Below are 19,320 nucleotides of genomic sequence, written 5' to 3' on the forward strand. Positions count from 1 at the left end.
TGAAAGGGAAATTGCACGCAATTTATACCAATAGGGCTGAGAGTACCGTCCTGCGCCTCAATCCGTTTGGCTATGAACACAGTAACAAAATTAGCTCCTTACCGGTGAAACAATTATGGAGAAAAAGTATATTGGGCAGATCAGAGACAATATTGGACAAAGTCATCACTGTGAGAAGGGGGAAAGCCTGTGTATTTCGGGTCTATTATTGACAATTGTATACTGCTTATTCACTAGATCAATGTGCACAACTTCAATATCTGAAGGCGTTGGACCTGCCGCGGCTCTCCCCTGAAACTGATGAAACACTTAACTGTCCCCTTGATAGAGAAGAAGTACAAAAGGCCATACACTCTCTGAAACTCCATAAAGCTCCCGATCCAGAAGGCGTTAATGCTCAGTTCTTTAGAACTTTTAGCACGGACCTGGTCCCCTAACTGATGGACCTCTTCAACTTTATAGCCTCCTCCAAAGAGGGGCCTCCATCAAGTGAAGCACTGATCACAGTCATCCCTAAACTGGGGAAGAACCCCAATTGTGTGCCTCTTATAGGCATATAGAGTTACTTAATTTGGGTGCCAAAATTTACTCCATGATTTTAGCTAACAGGCGGGAAGAGATTTTACCTGAACTGATCCCTCCTGACCAATCAGGGTTTATTAAGGGTTGTCAGACCCATGATAACTTGGGTAGGCTTATACATCTCATAGAAAAAGTGCATAAGAAAATAATCCTGCTGGTCCTGTTGGCATTTGATGCAGAGAAGGTCTTTGACCATGCGGACAGGTCATTTTTAATGAATACATTGTGCCTTATTGTGTTTGGGGACCACTTTCTGAGGATGGTGCAGGTCAATTATCATAGACCCAAATCTCGGGTATTGGTAAATTGTGAATGGTACAGACTCTGATTTCTTCAACTTAACAAGGGGCACACAGCAGGGATATCTCCTTCCTGCCATGCTTTTTGCCCTTTGCATAGAACCCCTGCCGGCATGGATCAAAGCCAACCATGAGATCCAAGGTATCCAGTTTGGGACAGAGGCGCACAAAATATCACTGTTTGCGGATGATGTTCTTTTATCTGTTACCTCTCCACATACATCCCTACCAGCCTTGCAATTAGAGCTTCATGACTTTGAGTTGGTGCCCGACTTTAAGGATAATCTTACAAAACCCTTTCTTCTTAATTTTTCAATACCCCCCACCTCGAATGAGCTGGAAAAGATAGTGACAACTTTGCCATTTTAACGGGTCAAAATGGAGATAACATACTTGGGTATCACGAATACGCCTGACCTGGCAGATCTATACAAACCTAATTTTCCTCCTATGCTGCGACAACTTAAATTAGATTTTAAAAGCTGGGCAGTCATTTACCTAACCTGGATGGGTTGTATAAATGCGATTCAGATGACGGTGCTCTCTCCGGTACTAGACCTGTTTCAGGGTCTTCCCAGCGAAGTAAATAGGAAGTTTTCCTCTTAGATTTGAACATTGGTCATGAACTTAATTTGGCAAGGCCATAGAGCAAGACACTCCCATCGACTACTAATACGATCAGGACCACTGGGGGTCTGGCTCTACCCGACTACTTAGTTTATTATAGTGTGGCTCAGCTTAGGGTTATATCTGAATGGTCCATTAGGTCTTTGGACAAGCACTGGCTCCATATGGACAGAATTGTTGTGGGCCGGACAATATGGGATCTCCTGTGGAAACCTAGCCAAGAACGACTGAGAAATGCTTATTTGAGTACTTCTATGGACACTACACTTAAAGTGTAGGAAGCTGTTCTTAAATTGCACAAACTAACAACTCTGCCATCTCCATATACTCCCATCCAGCATAATGCCAGCTGTCTCCGTTGGCCCATTTGACAGCTGGCGAGAAGTGGGTTGCCTAGGAATTACGGATTTGTTTCATGGGGAAGACATCTCAGCTTTTGAAAATTGCTATAAAAATTTTCATCTATCGCTATCCGATAGATTCAATTACATTCAATTGAAACATTAGGTGTTGCAAACACAGATGAGATTGGTGGCCACTAGGGACCTGCAGTGGGATCTCCAGGGCTGTATAAGTTTTCTCTACTCTCTATCACATTTCACTAGGTCCGTGCCTGCCCCCGATACATATCCTTTTGGGAAATCACACTGGGAATCGCCATACAAGGGAAACAGTGGGTGACACTTTACAGCACTATCGCTAGGTATAATCACTCTACGGCCTTCAGGGAGGCTCACTACAAGATTTTGTATGACTTGTACCTCTACCCTGAGAAGTTACATACATTATTCCCTAACACCACAGAAAGTTGCTGGAGAGGTTGTGGGCTGTTGGGGAATTTTCACCATATTTGGTGGGACTGTCCCTCCATTCAATCTTTTTGGAAGGAAGTTCTGTCAAAGATTAAGGAGATCTTACGTTATATGCGACCCCTTAGTATGGTTCCTCCCCCCCCTATTCCCCTGGCAGCATCGATTACGGGCACTTCACCTTTACTAGATTTAGCCCGACCCTTGTCATCTGGCCTCCCCAGAGGATAAACAAGGTACTTCTTGGTTGTGTCCCTCCCTATGGGGTGTCTCTTGTGCTCTCCCGGACCTCCCCTTACAAAAATAAGGCAATTTTTCATCTGCAATTGGTAACTCCGGAAATGCAAGGTATGTTGTAACATTTTTATCCACTTGGATATTTTCTTTACGATTATATGTTTTCCTTTTTAAGAAGGGTACCTTACAAGATATGCTTGGAATTTTGACAGATTGGAATGATCCTTAAATGATACGTATATTCATGCTGATCTGCGCCAAGTTTTTTGAAATGCTGGAACTGTCTATAGCATGCTGATGCAATTGGCCTAAAGAATAGATTGGTATATTACAAAGTGTTGTCACCCTTGAAAAATGTAAATAAAGATATTTTTACACAGAATAGAGGCCAGGCCCCCAGAGATGGGGTCCCCAGGATTTAACTTGGCCAGAAAGGGGGCCACGTGAGCCCCCAGTCCAACTATATAAAAAGTAAAAAGGGCAGGCCCATGGGATGCGGTCGCCGGGGCTAAAATTGGCCCAGGAAGGGGGGACTGCATGACCCCCTACCGAAGTGAAAAAAAGGTAAAAAAAATAAAAAGGTCGAGCCCTGGAGAATGAGGTCCCTGGGATGAAGATCTGCCCTGGTAGGGGGGCCACATGGAGGAGGTGGCATTGCGGCCGTCATTAAATCTTGCTTTTCATGTGTCCGGAAGCCTCTGGACATAGCCGGCTGCGAAAGTGCCCACTTCCGTATCTCGGTCAGCCCTCATTTGACTTTTTCCAGGCTACTTATCTACCGACATCCGGGTCCTGGCGCTGCCTTTAGGTTAGCTCTGCCAGAGGTCGCTGGTGCACTGGCCTTGAATGCAGCTAATTTCACTATTATTGGAGATTTAAATCTCCATTTTGATTCTCCCCTCTCTCCTGCCGTTAGCAGTACGCTCGCAGATCTGGAAGCTTTTCAGCTACATCAGCTTGTCGACCACAGCACTCATGATGGTGGCCATATATTGGACCCCATTTTTACAAACCTCATGTCAGTTAAAGTGCTGCCTCCCAAGCCTATGGCTTGGACTGATCACCATCTTGTTGAGCTCCACCTTGCAATTAAGGATTCTCCTCACAAAACTACGGCGCCTGTGTCGTTGAGACGCCCATGGAGTAGGCTGAACTTGGCTGAGTTTCATCGGATCCTTGGTCAACAAGCTCTGGGTCCTTTCTCTGATGTAGAATCAGGCTATGATCTTTTCTGCAAATGGTTGACTGATGCGTTGGATTGTCTGATTCCAACTGTGGTGATTAAATGTCGCCGTGGTGAGCCTAGTCCTTGGTATGACGATGCGCTTCGGCTTTTAAGGAAATCCTGTAAACAAGCCGAAAGAGCTTGGCGCAAATTTTATTCACCCGACAAGAAATCGGAGTATCGTGCTAAGACTAGGCTCTATCATAGAGCGGTCTGTAAAACCCGGGCCGACGATTTCTCTCGTGAATTCAATCTCAGCACTAATCCTACTAAATTAATTTTCAGGGTTCTTAAGGACCTTACAACTAGCAGAGCCTCACTTGATGAGATCCGTTCTGCATCGCACTGTGAAAATCTCGCCGCTTTTTTTGTGGAAAAGGTGGCGGCTATATATCGCTCCTTTCCCGATTCACCTGCCCCTTTGGATAAGGGAGAATCTCCTCCGATGACTACGTTGGCTCTTTGTTCTCTCCCTGAGCTCTCTTGGGAGGAGTTTACAAAAATCGTGGCGAAGGTTAAATCAGGCTCACCTAGGGACCCTCTTCGTCCTGCTCAGTTTGGAGAATCTGCGTCTCTTTGTTTTCCTCCACTGCATGATCTTGTCAATTTATCTTTAACAACTGTCTCTGTCCCTGTAAGCTGGAAAGAGGCTCAGGTGATGCCCATTCTGAAAAAACGAGCCCTGGAAAACTATCGCCCCATATCGCTTCTTCCATGGGTGGCTAAACGGACTGAGGCTCATGTCAATGCCATTCTATCTGATCATCTCCACCGCGCTGATATTCTGGACCCTACTCAGAACGGTTTCCGACCCGGCCATAGCACGGAGACGGCGTTGCTTTTTATGGTCGACCATCTATGAACTTTGGTCGACTCTGGTCAAACTGCGGCACTGGTGCTCCTCGACCTCAGTGCTGCGTTTGACACCGTCTCCCATGCTATTTTATTACAACGTTTGGGTGAGGCTGGTGTCGGTAACACGGCACTGGAATGGTTTCGATCATTTCTATCTGATCGCACGTTTAGGGTTGTTACACCCCCTTTTCAATCTAATCCTTATCCTATCGTCCAGGGCGTCCCGCGGGGGTCGGCTCTCAGCCCCACACTTTTCAACCTATATGTTCAGCCGCTGGCTGCTGTAGCCAAACGGTGGAACCTGACTATGGTGTCCTACGCTGACGACACCCAGCTGGCGGTTGCATTAAGTGGGGCTTCCGACCTGGAAGCTGCTAAGTTCCGAGAGGGAATTAGCTCAGTAGCGCGTTGGATGACTGATAACTGCCTACAATTGAACGCTAAGAAAACCGAGGTGCTCATTGTTGGCAAGCAGAGCCATCTTTGGGGTGATCGCTGGTGGCCATCTGAGCTTGGCTCTACTCCCCTCCCTGTTACGGAGGTTAAAAACCTTGGGATTTGGTTAGACTCCAAACTTAGCTTTGTTTCTCATACAAAGAAAATTGCTGCCACGTGCTTTGGGATACTTCGAAAGCTTAGACCCACTTTTAAATATTTTGATGCTCCAACCAGACAGCTTATTGTACAAGCTATGATCCTGTCGCATCTGGACTATGCGAGCTCTCTCTTGTTAGTAGCCAACATGGCCGAACTTGTTAGACTTCAACGCGTTCAAAACGCTGCCGTCAGAGCCCTGGTTGGCTTACCGAGATTTTGTTCGGCCAAAAAAACTATTGGTAAACTTCATTGGCTCCCTGTTTCACAGAGGATCAAGTTCAAGTGTCTTTGCTTGTTATTTAAAATCCTCAAGCACTCCTCTCCTCATATCCTGGAGCATCTTATTCAGCCTTATATTCCCTTGCGTGCTTTAAGATCTTCTGGACTTCACTTTGTCGTAGTCCCACGTTTTCAGAGGGTTAGGGCCTGTGGCCGCTCCTTTAGAGTACTAGCGGCCAGGTTCTGGAACTCTCTCCCCCCGTTCGTACTATTGATGATCTTCTGGTTTTTAGGAAGGTTGTTAAAACCTTCCTTTTTCCCCAGAATCTATTGTGATTTGCTGTTGGTTATGTTTGGCCTAATACCTTGTCTGCTGCAGCGCCGGGACGCCCCTTTGCTGGGGCATCTGTGCGCTTTATAAATATGGCTAACATAACATAACCTAACATGGCCCCCTTCCCTATTCTAAAATGGCCTGGATCATGGTGATTGTGTCCTGAGACCAAATTCGTCCCAGGGATGAATGCCCACTTGGCCCCCTTTCCCTAATAGCACAAATAAAAACAAAAAGCTGCCCTGCAAATTGCCGGAGGCCCTGCCCCATTTCACCACCTCTCTGCTAACGCGTCTCTAGGCACACTACTAGTTGGGTGATGAAGTCCCCTTGCATGCTTAGAGCCCTTGGGGGCCATCAAGCCCTCCTGTTTCCTCCAGAAGGTCCCACAAAGCAGGATTGCGGGGAGGTCTTCGGAGGCCATGCCACCTTTCTCCACCACTCTGCAAACGCGCATCCTGGTGCACTATTGGTTGGGGCATGAAGTCCTCTTGGCTGCTAGGGGTCCTTGGGGGCCCAGTACCCCTCTTGTATCCTCAAGTAAGTCCAATAGAGTAGGATTGCAAGGAGTTCTTCGGAGGCCATGCCCCCTTTCTCCACCACTCTGCAAACACGCCTCCTAGCGCAGTAGTGAATGCAGTCCCCTTGGATGCTGAGGGTCTTTGTGGGCCAAGAACTTCTTCTTGTTACCTCTAGTAAGTCCCACACAGCGCGATTGCTGAGAGCTGGTTGGAGGAGATCCCTTTCTATACCACTCTGCATATGCGCCTCCTAATGCACTGCTGGTTAGGGAATTAAGTCCTCTTGGATGCTGACGGTTCTTGGGGGCCAAGAAGCCCTCTTGTTTTCTCCAGTAAGTCCACACAGCAGAATTCCTGAGAGCTAGACTGAGGCCCGTTCCCTTTCTCTACCACTCTGTAAACGCGACTACTAGCTAAAAAGCATAGAAACCAGCTTAAAAAACAATGGTTATAGGGACGTTATGATTAGGACAAAGAAATAAAAAGCTCTTAGAAATTCACAGAAAAAAAACAAAAGTACACGGACATTGTAATTAGGCTCAGATTTCACTCGTACAAAACCAGGCAAATTAATTGTGTGAGTGGAAACATAAGAGGTTATCTGATGGTGTTAGTGGGTATGTGAGTGGTTCTGTGGATGATTTCAGTGATGTAATTTGAGATGTCATGAGTGATGTCACTGACCATGTCATGAGTGATGTAATATGTGAGGACATAAGCAGTGCATTGTGGGGGCATAAGATATAGTTTCATTTTTTTTCATTGAATTCAGAGCTGCCATGAAGGATGATAGGGTGCCACCTATTTGTATATGTGATTGGGTTGCTGGATCTCAAAAAAGGCAAGAGGGCAGGGTGGGTGTATTCTGTGGCTCTTTCAACAAGACCATGCTCTGTGTGAATCCATTATGACTTTCCGTTTTTTCCTTTGCCAGCTGGTCATTTATTGTAATCAATATTGAAATAACCTACCGCCAATTAGCTGGGCCACATTTAGTAAGTACATTTTTATTGCTGTAGGAGCATCTGAACAATGAAGCTATATTCAAAGCATTGCCTTGTTTGGTTGTTTTTGATTAAAACATGATAACATAAGCCCGAATGTTCTGCAAAGGAGGTTGAGAGACTGAAATGCGTCAGTGCACTTTAAAAAATAAAAATTATGCAAATTAAAACTTTGAGTGGGAGAGAGAGAGGGAGCGAGAGAGAGTTTAGTGTGCAGTAATAGAGCTAAGGGTGTCAGCTGATAAAGTCGGCATTTTTTCCCCAAACCTCAGCAGCATCCAATCAAGGCATTGGGGCAAGATGAAGCGATACCCGGGGAAGGTAAGAGGGAGGAGCTTACACAACATAAAGCAGAATGCACTTAATATGTAATTATCTCAAGTAGATGTTTTCCACCTCCGAGTTCCAAGCAACATTGTGGACAACATGAATAAACTTTTTGGGCATTGTTGATCGTGTCACTTAAACCCATCAGCGAAAAACAGCTTCTTAATGGTACTGATGTAGCGGAAATCACATCATTTTATTTGAAGGAGTGCATTATAGTCAGACGTATATAGCACACCCACATATAATCCTTTGTTGCATTAACATGAAGTGTTAGAATTTTGAAATGTATTCATATGAACCGTGATGTGTTTAGTCCATTGGAAAGTAACATGGAGAAGTAACGCAGAAAGTGAATGTAACTGGCAAAAAACATTAAAAAACATTAACGTAAAGAATTTGTGTTGTGAAACTGTTGTGAAACTGACAATTATTTAAATGTGTTTATTAATTAGATCATTTTACGTGTAGGTAAATGCATTAATCGAAAGTGTCTTATATTTTATGCAATTTTGTAAAGTTCCTATGATGCTTTTTTATGTTAACTGAATCTTGTAGGCCTGAAATGCAGTTCTCTTGAAACCCTTGCTTTAGAATTATCAAGTCAAATTTCATGTGTGCTGTGGAATTTGTTCTTTCTCACGTTTTGTGTTGCAGATGAAAGAAGCACTCGTTAGCTAGAATAATGTCTTTGTTTTACTAGTCAGGCAAGGAGCTAGAATAATGTCTTTGTTTCACTAGTCAGGCAAGGAGAGAAGAAGATACAATCATGTGCCTTGAGTCTATAAAGGAAGGTTGTTGCGCTTCGCACTGGAGAAGGCCTGGGATCCAAGGAGAAAATGTTGCAATGGAAGAACACCACTGTCCCATGGAAAACTACCTTTCAGATTTTACCCAGAGCAGGGGGTATGATCCGTAATGAATCTTGGGAAAGTTACCTGCAATAATGTGACAATGGAATTAGGGAGAGACAACTTCTTGTTTGCCTTCGAGGAGAAAGCATCTCAGAGCAAGCTCTGTCTTGGTAGCTTCATGCTATATGACTCATTGATGGTGGAGAGACTTCTTAGGAAGACTCCACATGCTGACACCCTTTAGCCTTCTTCCTGAGGATGCTTAAATAGGGATGTCACTTTAGTGTTAGTGTAGGGATAGATTAATGCTTTTCATTCATCACCCCTCGATGCAGGGAAAGTTGGACTCATGCTCTCTGATCCTCTGCATTCTGTTTCTTGAAATAATTGTTTTACTTATGCTGCATCATCTCAATTGGGTATGCAGATTTGGCTTCATGTTAATTCGGATGTATTTCTACACTCTCATATTGAGGTGTCTCTATGTTCAATTATTTTTGGCTTTGTAATAAATTAAACTAACCATACGTGGTTGTTTGTGGTTACTAAGTGTCCATGTGGAAAATTGTTAATTGGTTGGCTTTAATAACAATATTTCTTCACTCTACACGTTCATGCAGTGAAAAATAACCATCAGGTTGTGACTGTGGAGCAGGTCTAGATCTTGTGGGCCTGGCCCTTTCAGTACCTATCTCAGTACAATTCTTAAATCTATCATTCCAAAAACAAAAGAGGTAGAGTAAGGTAAACCATTACACATGACAAACATTCTCACTTAGCTCATACATATCCTGCAGAAACTTGAAATAACACATTATAGATTGCACCTATGGCATTAAGAGCCCAATGTGTGAACTGACTGGGTGCAAATAAGGTGGTCAAAATGTGTACCAAATTGTTGTTGGCTAACTGTAATTTTTCGATGCCACCCATGTACTAATGTGTGTACTAATATATGAATTGGAGATCGGTAATTGATCAAGGGTTTGTGACCACAGTTGCGATGACAAACCATAGATATATAGCTTTTTCAACCTGTAAACTGGCGGGTGAACTCACTTTGATCCCCCTCATATTTGCGACTCAGAAAAGCCAAAAATCCCTTTTCTGAACCAGAAGGAATTTTATAACTTTTAAAAGTACTCTGTGAATTGTAAAAAGCCCTTCTAAGGTCACAAACCATGTGATTATGTGAAATACAGTGTTTTGACTGCTAAACGGCCTTATACACGAGTCCCTTTCTCCCATTCTTGAAGCACTGCCCATTTTCCAGACATAAATCGCTCAGCTAAAGTTGAAGCCACTTCGTATTTAATCTTAATTAAAAAAATAATGCATTTTCCTTTTTTCAAATGGAGCCATTTTCCTCAGTAATGAACAGTCACTTGTGTTGTAATCGATTGTCTTACCTCAGGTTTTCAACTGTGAGAAACACATATTTCGGTGTCGTGATTGGTTACAATTCTTTTCCCCGACCTTTTTGCAATAAAATCCTCCATACTAAAATTAGGCACGTTAATACTCAATTTAATTAACAAATAAGGCAAAGGCATGGGTTGTTACCTCTGAATGATTGTAAGAAAACTGCCTCCTGTTCACCTTTGCAATTCTTGGTTTCCCAGGAGGGTTTCATTTTTCATTCAAATAATCAATGTGAGCATGCAGGATAATTCTGAGCCACAGCTTGCTGTGCTATAAACAGAGATCCCTGCGGGCAATCCTCCAAGATACTTTGCCTTACTTTTTTTTTCCTTTTGCCTTTTGTAAACATATTATGATAAATTGTGTAATATGCATCTTTTCAATCTGATCAGAATCCATATTGATTATAATTAATGGCTACTTTGTGCCTTAAGCTATTTGACATTTTACTATTATTTGCAACCACAAGCTTCAGATGCTAGTAAACCTTTGAAGAGCAAAGGCATTTTCATAATCGCCTGTGATATGATCACAGCTGCAGCTAAGTCGGTCTGATACTCAATGTGGATAAAGGCACAATTATAATATTAAAATAGTATACATTGTTTAAGAGTGACTCAATTCGGAACACAGAATTATGTCATCAACATTATTGATTTTCCCTCCTACGTGAAACTGCAAAAGTGCGTTTTATGAAATTTCCCAAAATGTGAGCAAACTTTTGTGATGCTAAATCTTGGGGTATTCCTAGTGCACAATCGACACCTGGGCACCCCTCAAGTTCAAAAGGCATGTATGATAAGGGTGAGGGGAGTGTTTCAAGGAGAAAAGATCTCCGGTGAGAGCTTTTCTACCCCTATCAATGTTGTGAGAAAAAACAAAAATGGGTGAAATGTTGTGGCTGCGAAATTTGCAGTGTTTCACAAAATTTGTCAATTTTGCAAGTGTAATAAAAAAATGTGCACAGGTCTTCTTTAAAGAGCACGTCATGAAGAACAATGACATGAAATACTGTTCATGGACAGTGTAGGAAAGTAGGATTTGCTTATATGGTTACCTCCACTTTTTGCCTGATGCTAAGCTGTTATTGACTAGTCTGACTGGGATGCTGCTAATCAGAACCCCAGTCTATCTGCTTTCTCCCTTACATTGTTGTGGTCAGTATTTAGGCACATCCCAGATTGGATACTGGGGTACACTTATCAGTCCCTAGTATATGGTACATAGGTACCAGGGCATAGGTACCTCAGAAGCCCCCCATGGGCTGAAGCATGCATTATTCCACCCATGGGAGACCATTCAAAATGGAACTACAGGCTGCTATTGCAGCCAGTGTAAGCTGTTGCCAGCACTACTCACTAAAGATATAGGTTTCCTATATTGAGGGTCACTGCACTTAAAACCTATAAGTCACCCCTATAACCGTTTTTTACAATCTTGAAGGCAGGGTGCTTGGTTCTAAGTGAGAGGGTGCTCCTGCATGAGCAGGACACCACTACAGCCTACTGAGTCCATTCTCCTGGGTTGTCAGTGGAGCAGCCATATACTATTTAGAGGGGCACCGCACAATTACGCAATGACCATGTTGAAACTGGCTGCAACGAATCCCATCTTGTTTGGTATCAAACATGTTGGATTCATACCCTCACACTACAAACGGTATGGGAGGTATGATCCCCAGCACTGGAAGAGCCCTCCATTAGGCTCTCAGTGTTCCTAGTACCAGCCTTCTTGACCCGGACAGCACAAAATGGTTGCTGCCGACCAGAGACACGATTCTGCCCTCCTGCTACTGAGCCAAGCTCGAGTAGGGGAAGGGAGAACAATAGGCATCCTGTCACAGGTCCTCCCCAGACAGTATTTAGTGTATTGGTGTATTACTGTATGGGGTGTCCCCGTGCATAGTCCAGTTCAAACCATTCCCGGGAGCCATTGGTTTCCGCTCTGATGCGAAACTGGACAAAGGACATGTGAGTAACCTTCCCCTGTCCAGACCCTCCCCTGGGAGTGTCCCCTGAATTGTCCCAACCCTTTCCTTAGGGTACTTAAGGGCTTACCTGGGTGTAGGTCCCTAGATTTGTTTTGGGACAAGATTCAGATCAGAAATCACTTCTTCTTCTACTGTCTGGGCACCCTGGACTTCGCTGGACTTTGTTTGGGTTAAACTTCATCTCCCTTCCAATCTGCTGCATTGTCTGTGCCTGTGCACCATACAGGAACCTTCTAAGGCCTGTGGGCATCAAAGACACTTAAAGGAATACCCCTTGGAGTGAAGGAATCACTCTTCTGCTTTCGCAGGCACCCCAACTAAGTCAACCGGTCTGCTGATACTGAGCTCCTCTGGACTCTGTAAGGTTCTGCCACACAGGTGGTGGTTTTCACCAGTTCCTGAGGCCCACCCTGCCCTCTCACCAAGTTTGAGGCTAGTATTCCTCTTGGGGGTTGCAATAACCGAACCCCTGTTATCCCCCTTCAACTTGCAGTTGCAAAGGCTTGTTGGCTTCCTTCCAAGAAGAACTTCGGGCTCCAAGTAGCCACAACCTCAAGCACCTCCAGTGACCAGAATTGTCAGCCACAGCTCATCGTGCGCACCGTGGCCTGCATCTTTTGGTGAGCTGCTTGAGGTCTCCGCTATTTTTGGTTTTCAGTGAAATGACCATCAGTGTGCATGGCACACTGATGTCTTTTCATTGAAAATTAGAGCGAAATGAGTCAATCAGCTCATTTAACTTTCACTGCCTAGGTGCTCATTGGGTTATCTAAGCACCCCAAGCACATAGGCAGACGGAAGATGTATCATTGAAAAGGGAAGAATCGCCCCTTTCCAATGGTACTTCTCACTGGTGAATCCCTAATTGGGAATCGCCGCAGTAAGGCAATCCCCAAGCAGGGATCCACTCCACTAGGCACCAAGGAGGGGGGAGTGGCCACTTGGGCAAAGGCTTTTGCTCTCCCTATATTTTTCTCCAGATTAGTCTTTCTGTCCCCCGGGGGGCAGAACCAACAGACAACAGGTATTCATTTTTTTGCATTGCGTTGGAGTGGGCCCTCCTCAAAATTGGCATGCCAATGCCCCCAACCCTAGACACAAATGGCATCAGCCTTTCTGCCCCCCTGGGAGGCATATGGGGGCGTTAGACCCTGATATGCCCCCCAGGAGGATAGAAAGCTCACTAGGCACCAGTTTTATTTTCTAGTGCATAGGGGTGAGGGCTGTCCAAAATGGGCATGTCAAAGCTCCAACCCCAAGACACCGATGTGTACAGTCTTTATGCCTCCCCCTGGAGGGAGATGGGGCAATAGGCCCTGTCAGCCCTCTGGGGGGCAGAAAGCACACTAGGCAACGAGAATATTTTTTCCATATATTAGGGATGGGGGCTGCCCGAAACGGGCATGTCAATGCACCTGCCCCACCCCCATAAAATAGCCACAGTCTTTTGCCCCCCATTGGAGGCAGATGGGAGCAGCAGCCCCTGATCTGCCCCACTGGAGGGGCAGAAACCCAGTAAGCACCAGGGAGTTTTTCTTTTTAGCCAGAGTAGAATTGGCATGTCAATGCCCCCACACCCTCAAAACAAATGGGCACAGTCTTTCTGCCTACCCCTGGGGCATATGGGGCAATAGCCTCTGATCTGCTGCCCAGGGGCGAAAGTCCACAAGGCACCAGGGAATATTTCTTTTTATATTGTAAGAGTGGGGACTGCCCAGAATGGGTATGCCAGTGCCCCGCTCCCTGGAAAACAAATGGGTAGTTTTTCTGCCCCCCGAACACCCCCTAGGCACCAGGGATATGTTTATGGGCATGTCAGGGACTTGCCCCCTAGGTGAGGGTTGCTCCCCTTTTTTGGTGGACACACATTTTGGCCATTTGTGCCCCCCTTGGGGGCAGATCAGTTATATTTTTAGGCTCATATGCCCTTAAGAGGTGCAGAAAACCACTAGATTCTGAGGAAAGTTTTGTGTGTGTGTGTGAACTGGGGTTCGGCTAATGGTCTGCGTTTACTGGCATTTGGCTGGCTGTTTGTGTACTGGAATTTTGCTGGCAGTGTGTGGACTAGCACTTGGCTGGAAGTTTGTGTGAACTGTCACTTGGCTAACAGTCTGCGTGGATGGCACTTGGCCAGAGTTATGCGTGGACTGTCGCTTGGCTCGCGATGTGCATTGATGGTGCTTGGTTGGCAGTGTGCGTGGACTGTTGCTTGGCTGCTGGTGTGCATGGCCTGTCGCTTGGCTGGCAGTGTGCTGGTAGTGTTTGTGGATGGCACTTAGCTGGCGGTGTGCGTGGATGGCACATGGCTGGCAGTGTACATGGATGGCAATTGACTGCCAGCATGCATGGACTGTCACTTGGCTAGTGGTGTGCGTGGATGGCATTTGGCTGGCAGTGTGCTGGTGGCATGCATAGATAACACCTGGCTGGCAGTGTGCAGTATGCATGAATGGTTCCTGGTGGGCAGTTAGTGTGGATTGTTGCTTGGCTGGCTGTGTGCTTGTGGTGTGAGTGGATGGCACTTGGCTGGCGATGATGTAGACAGTTACTTAGCTGGTGGTGTGGCTTGTGTGGATCTCCCAGCATTTGATTTCCTAGAATCTCTTGCAAACCTCAAATGTAGCTAAGAAGTCACACTTTCTTCACATTTCTTTGTGAAAAAGTTGTGTGATCACAGTGACGGCACACATTCCCATCACCAAGTGTTTCCCTTGGCCTATCAATTAAAATGATACTGTTTATGACTTCAGGTAGAGAGTCTTATTGACTAAGACGATGATTAGGTGAATGAATCCTATAGTCCTGACAAAGAACACTGACCCTGAGTGTCTAATATGAGTTGGCCCAAACATCCTGACAGAAATTAGAGTGATGATAGGGTAAGTAAAGACCTACGAGCATCAATTGAGAGATTTAATCCTGTCTGGGGTACCCAGAAATAAAGCACCAAAATTGATTGAGTTTTCCCAAGACAGTTTTAGCTTGAAACCATTAAATAACTGATCATGCTTCAATAAATCAGAGCAACATATTTTCCACACTCCACACCTGCTTGTGGTGATACAGGGAGTTTAGAAGCATGCCTAATGTGGAGGCATGGAAGGAATAAAGCATTTTCCCCTAAAAGAAGGGATTCATTGGAGGCTAGATAGGTTTTTCTTCATCAATCTTTATGCGTGTGATACTGAAGATAGGGGATGGATTGATGAATGGTTTCCTCTCGCCTCTATTCATGTTAGAGAAGAAAATAAAATCTTTCTCCAGGCCTAAACCTTCCTTTTAAATATGTATAAGCTACCCCTGAGGCAGACCCTAATATTTCCTAGGGTATTTGAAAAAGTAGGACATGTGTACTTACGTTTTAAATGTCCTGGCAGTACAAAGCTCCTTAAATTGTTTTCACTGTTGTAGGCTTATCGCTAACACTGGCTAACATCAGGTTAAGTTGTTACATTTAATCCGTTTTAGACTCAAGCAAATTATAATTTAATATCCTCTTTAATGGTAAAGTCAGACTTTAAGTCACAATTCTGAGAATTCCACTTTTAGAAAGTTGTCATTTTCTTGTCTTAACCATTCATGCCGTCTGCCATTATCATGGTTCATATGGCTGTGAATGACTCTGCTGTTGGAGATTGTGTATTCCTCCCAGACAGTGACACAAAGGAGACTAGAAATTGGCAGGTTGGACCATCCTGTCAGAATGGTTGGGAGCTGAGCTGTACCCTGTCCACATACACTTCAAAACCTTTTGTAACCCCAGACAGTTAGGTCCTTTGACAGGGAAAGGAAACAACTTTCCAGAGCCAGCTGTGGGGAAAGTTGTCCTCCCGCACACAAAGACTGGTACAAGTATAAATATTTGACCCCCAGAACCCCTCTTCAGTGTATTCCTGGACCTGTGGAATATTCAGAAAAAGGACTGCCCTGCTGCCAGAAGGATTGCCCTGTTGTCCTACTGTTGAAAGGACTGCCTTACTTCCCTACAGTCTGAAGAAGGAGGATTGGACCTGTTTCTTGAACCCAGGACCGCCATTGTGAATTCAGTGGCTAGTTGGCTGCCATCTATGTGAGCTACAGGGACATAACAAGCTCCTTATGCCTTTATTCCCACTGCTGGTCTCTGCTGGAGAGAGTTATAAATGCCCAAGTTATGGCCTCCAGGTCCTGGACCCTTGGTGTGATGCTGGAGTGGATTCCAAGATTCAGAAATTCTTTACCAAAAGCTGCTCTGGAAACCGGCAGGAGACAAGTTCCTACTTGAGAGCCGATTCACCAAAAGTGTATCGTGTCTGGGATGGACTTCGCCAAAGCTCCAAAATGTTCTTTTCCGCAGCAGCAAATCTTCTTTAGCACGACCTTCCAGCAGTGGTATCCAGCCTCATGGAGCACTCTGCAGATACAGCTTGCAACCTTGTTCCACTGGGTGAATCCAATCTCCAGAAAAAATTCTAAGTCCCAAAGTAGAAATCGACACTGAGATTGAGGATGGCCAGCACCCCATCAACGATGAGGGTGTCTCCAGTCTGAAAATCCAGCTTTTCCTATCCGGAGCTTTTCCCACCATCATTGACGGCTTCACCAAGACTTCATCCAGTAGTTCCGTATTGCAAAAGGCAAGCCTGTCTGTGCCTGTCCACAATTGGACCACACCCAGCACCAGGAACTCTGGTTTAATTACTGCTGAGAAATACCCTGCAGCATTCCTTAGTCTGCTAGCCCTTGATGCCATTCCCCCAACCGATGCCACCCCACACTTGACACCACTTTAAGAGCTTTCACCTGTACCCAGTGCCAGTTCACCAGCAGCCACCCACCCAAGCCCTCCATGCAAATGCTAATAATGCCCTCAACACCTACTCCCAACACACACATACCACAAAGGCACCAACAGTGCCTACACCTCCACCCTACATCACATGCCACGACAAACCCACAAGTCATCACCCACTTGCATGCATGCTTCTCAACAAATGATCACCTAGTAAACACACAACCAATATATGAGACCTTCTGATAAGCGATGCACCGAGACCTGGCTCAACCCCTCACCAGGTCCTGACATCACTATGGCAATCCCATCAGGCTACAAGATCGCTCGACAGGACCGCCTTCGCAAGCCAGGAGGTGGACTCACTATCATCTACAAGGAATCCGTCAAGTGCTCAACATCCATAGAGTACACCACCCCATTCATGGAACACCTAAACTTGAAGCTGTAAATCTCTGAAAACATCAGCCTGTACGAAATCCTCAGCTACCAACCACCTGGACAACGACCCACCTTTACCAACCTCATCACATGACTTTGTCACTCCACCCACCATTGACTCCAAAGCCTACATTTTTCTTGGTGACCTCATCTTTCACCTGGAAGACCAAAATGACCCCTGCTCCTCAGCACTCCTCAAAAGCTTGAACAACATCAGACTCACCCAGCTCATCACAGAATCAATGCACATCACAGGACACACACTGGACCCCATCTTCACCACAACCAACAGCATCAAATGCAACTCCACAACACAGCTAACATGGACCGACCACTCCATCATCTACTTCCAAATCAACACACCTCAAATCAACACCCCACCAGGTTCAGCATTCTAAGCTGCAGATGAGGTAAAGACACAGAAGCAAACTGGCTCAGCGCCCTCAGCACTGATCAACCTAGCCCCCCACAGACAACTTCAACAAGGACATCAACAACTACAACAACTGGACCAAAAACTGCACAGACTCCTATGCACCCAGCAAACCTAACAAGTATAGTAGATCAAACAACCAGCTGGCATGCAGAAGACCTCAAAGACACCAAACAACACTGTAAACAGCTGGAAAGGAAATAGGTAGCGTGCCATAACACCACTGACTGAATTATCTACAAGGCTGTGCTCAGATGCTATCACCAGCAAATTAGAGACACTAAGAGAAAAGCTCTAGTGGACGCATTGAAGGAAGCTCCAACAGCTGCAAAGAGATCTTCTTGATCATTAAGGATTTGACCTTGCCCTCAGTGACTTTCAAAAACATTTGCTGCCTCCCAACAACTCTGCAACATCCTATCCAACTTCTTGCACAGAAAAAATCACATACATCTACATCAACTTCGCACACCAACCGAATCCCAGAGAGTAATTGCTAACCTACCCTCCATCAACCAAGATGGCCACCTGACTGAATGGACAACCCTCACCAGAAATGACACAAGTATTAGCTTTTAACTGTATCTGTTCCTTTCTTACTAGAACAACCCAAAGGGTCAGCCTGCCACCCTTCACATGAGAGACCAAGAAACTGATGTGCTGTGGGATCATTCCTCAACCCCCCTCTTATCACCATATACATGACACTGCTGGCCAACATCATCTGATCACAAGACATCACAGTCATCTCCTATGCTGATGACACGTGAAACCCAACTCATCATCTCCCTGAAGGATGAGGCAAACACCACCGGAACCAACTTCACTAACTGCATGACCTTGGTTGCAGACTGGATGTGAACCAACTGCCTGATGCTCTACTTTGACAAGACGGAAGTACTGGCTTCGACAACAAGACTTCCCGATGGGGGCCGTTGGAGCTAGGACCAACAACCACAAACAATGCAAGAAAAGGAGGGACCATCCTAGATGACAAGTTCAAAAAGTCAATGCAGTTGGCACCTCCAGCTTCCACATCTTACGCATGCTGCGAAAGATCCTTAAATGTATGCCACAGAGCATGGGATGGACAGTCATTGGAGCACTTATCACAGGTTGGACTATGGTAACACACTCTACACAGGAATCTCCAACCAATTCCTATACAGACTCCAGACTATCCAGAACACCACTGCAAGACTCATACTTGACTTCCCACATCATACCCACATCACGCCCATTCACAAGCCCAGCCAATTTAAACTTTTCATTCACACATAAAAAGCCCTATTTAAGTCAGAATCAAAATATCTGAACAATCGCATACATTTTCACCAACCCACCAGTCACCTATGCTCTAAGTCACACTCACTTGCGCAGGTCACTCAATCTCCTACATCGCACCCAAGACATGAAACAACCTCCCTAAACATGTTAGAGTCTCCTCCTTACTTTTTGAGTTCTGCAAGTAGCTAAAGACCTGGCTCTTCATATAAGTACCTTTGGACCACACACCTACACACTTTTTCAAAGCACCTGGATACCCTTTTGGGTCATTAGTGCACTATACAAATCAACATGACATGACATGACATGACATACACAATACCCCCTCTTGGCTACAGCCTGCTGCCTGGCCACGCTGAGACTCTATCTTCTCCAGTACTTTTTCTTGAAATTTTTTCTTAGGCTTTTAGTAAGCTCTTATTGGATCGATGCTCCATCATGGTTGGCTATAACTTTTGATTTTGCCCTGTCTCGTGCAACCAGATA

Source organism: Triturus cristatus, chromosome 8 (genome assembly GCF_964204655.1).
Source record: "Triturus cristatus chromosome 8, aTriCri1.1, whole genome shotgun sequence".
Lineage (NCBI taxonomy): Eukaryota > Metazoa > Chordata > Amphibia > Caudata > Salamandridae > Triturus > Triturus cristatus.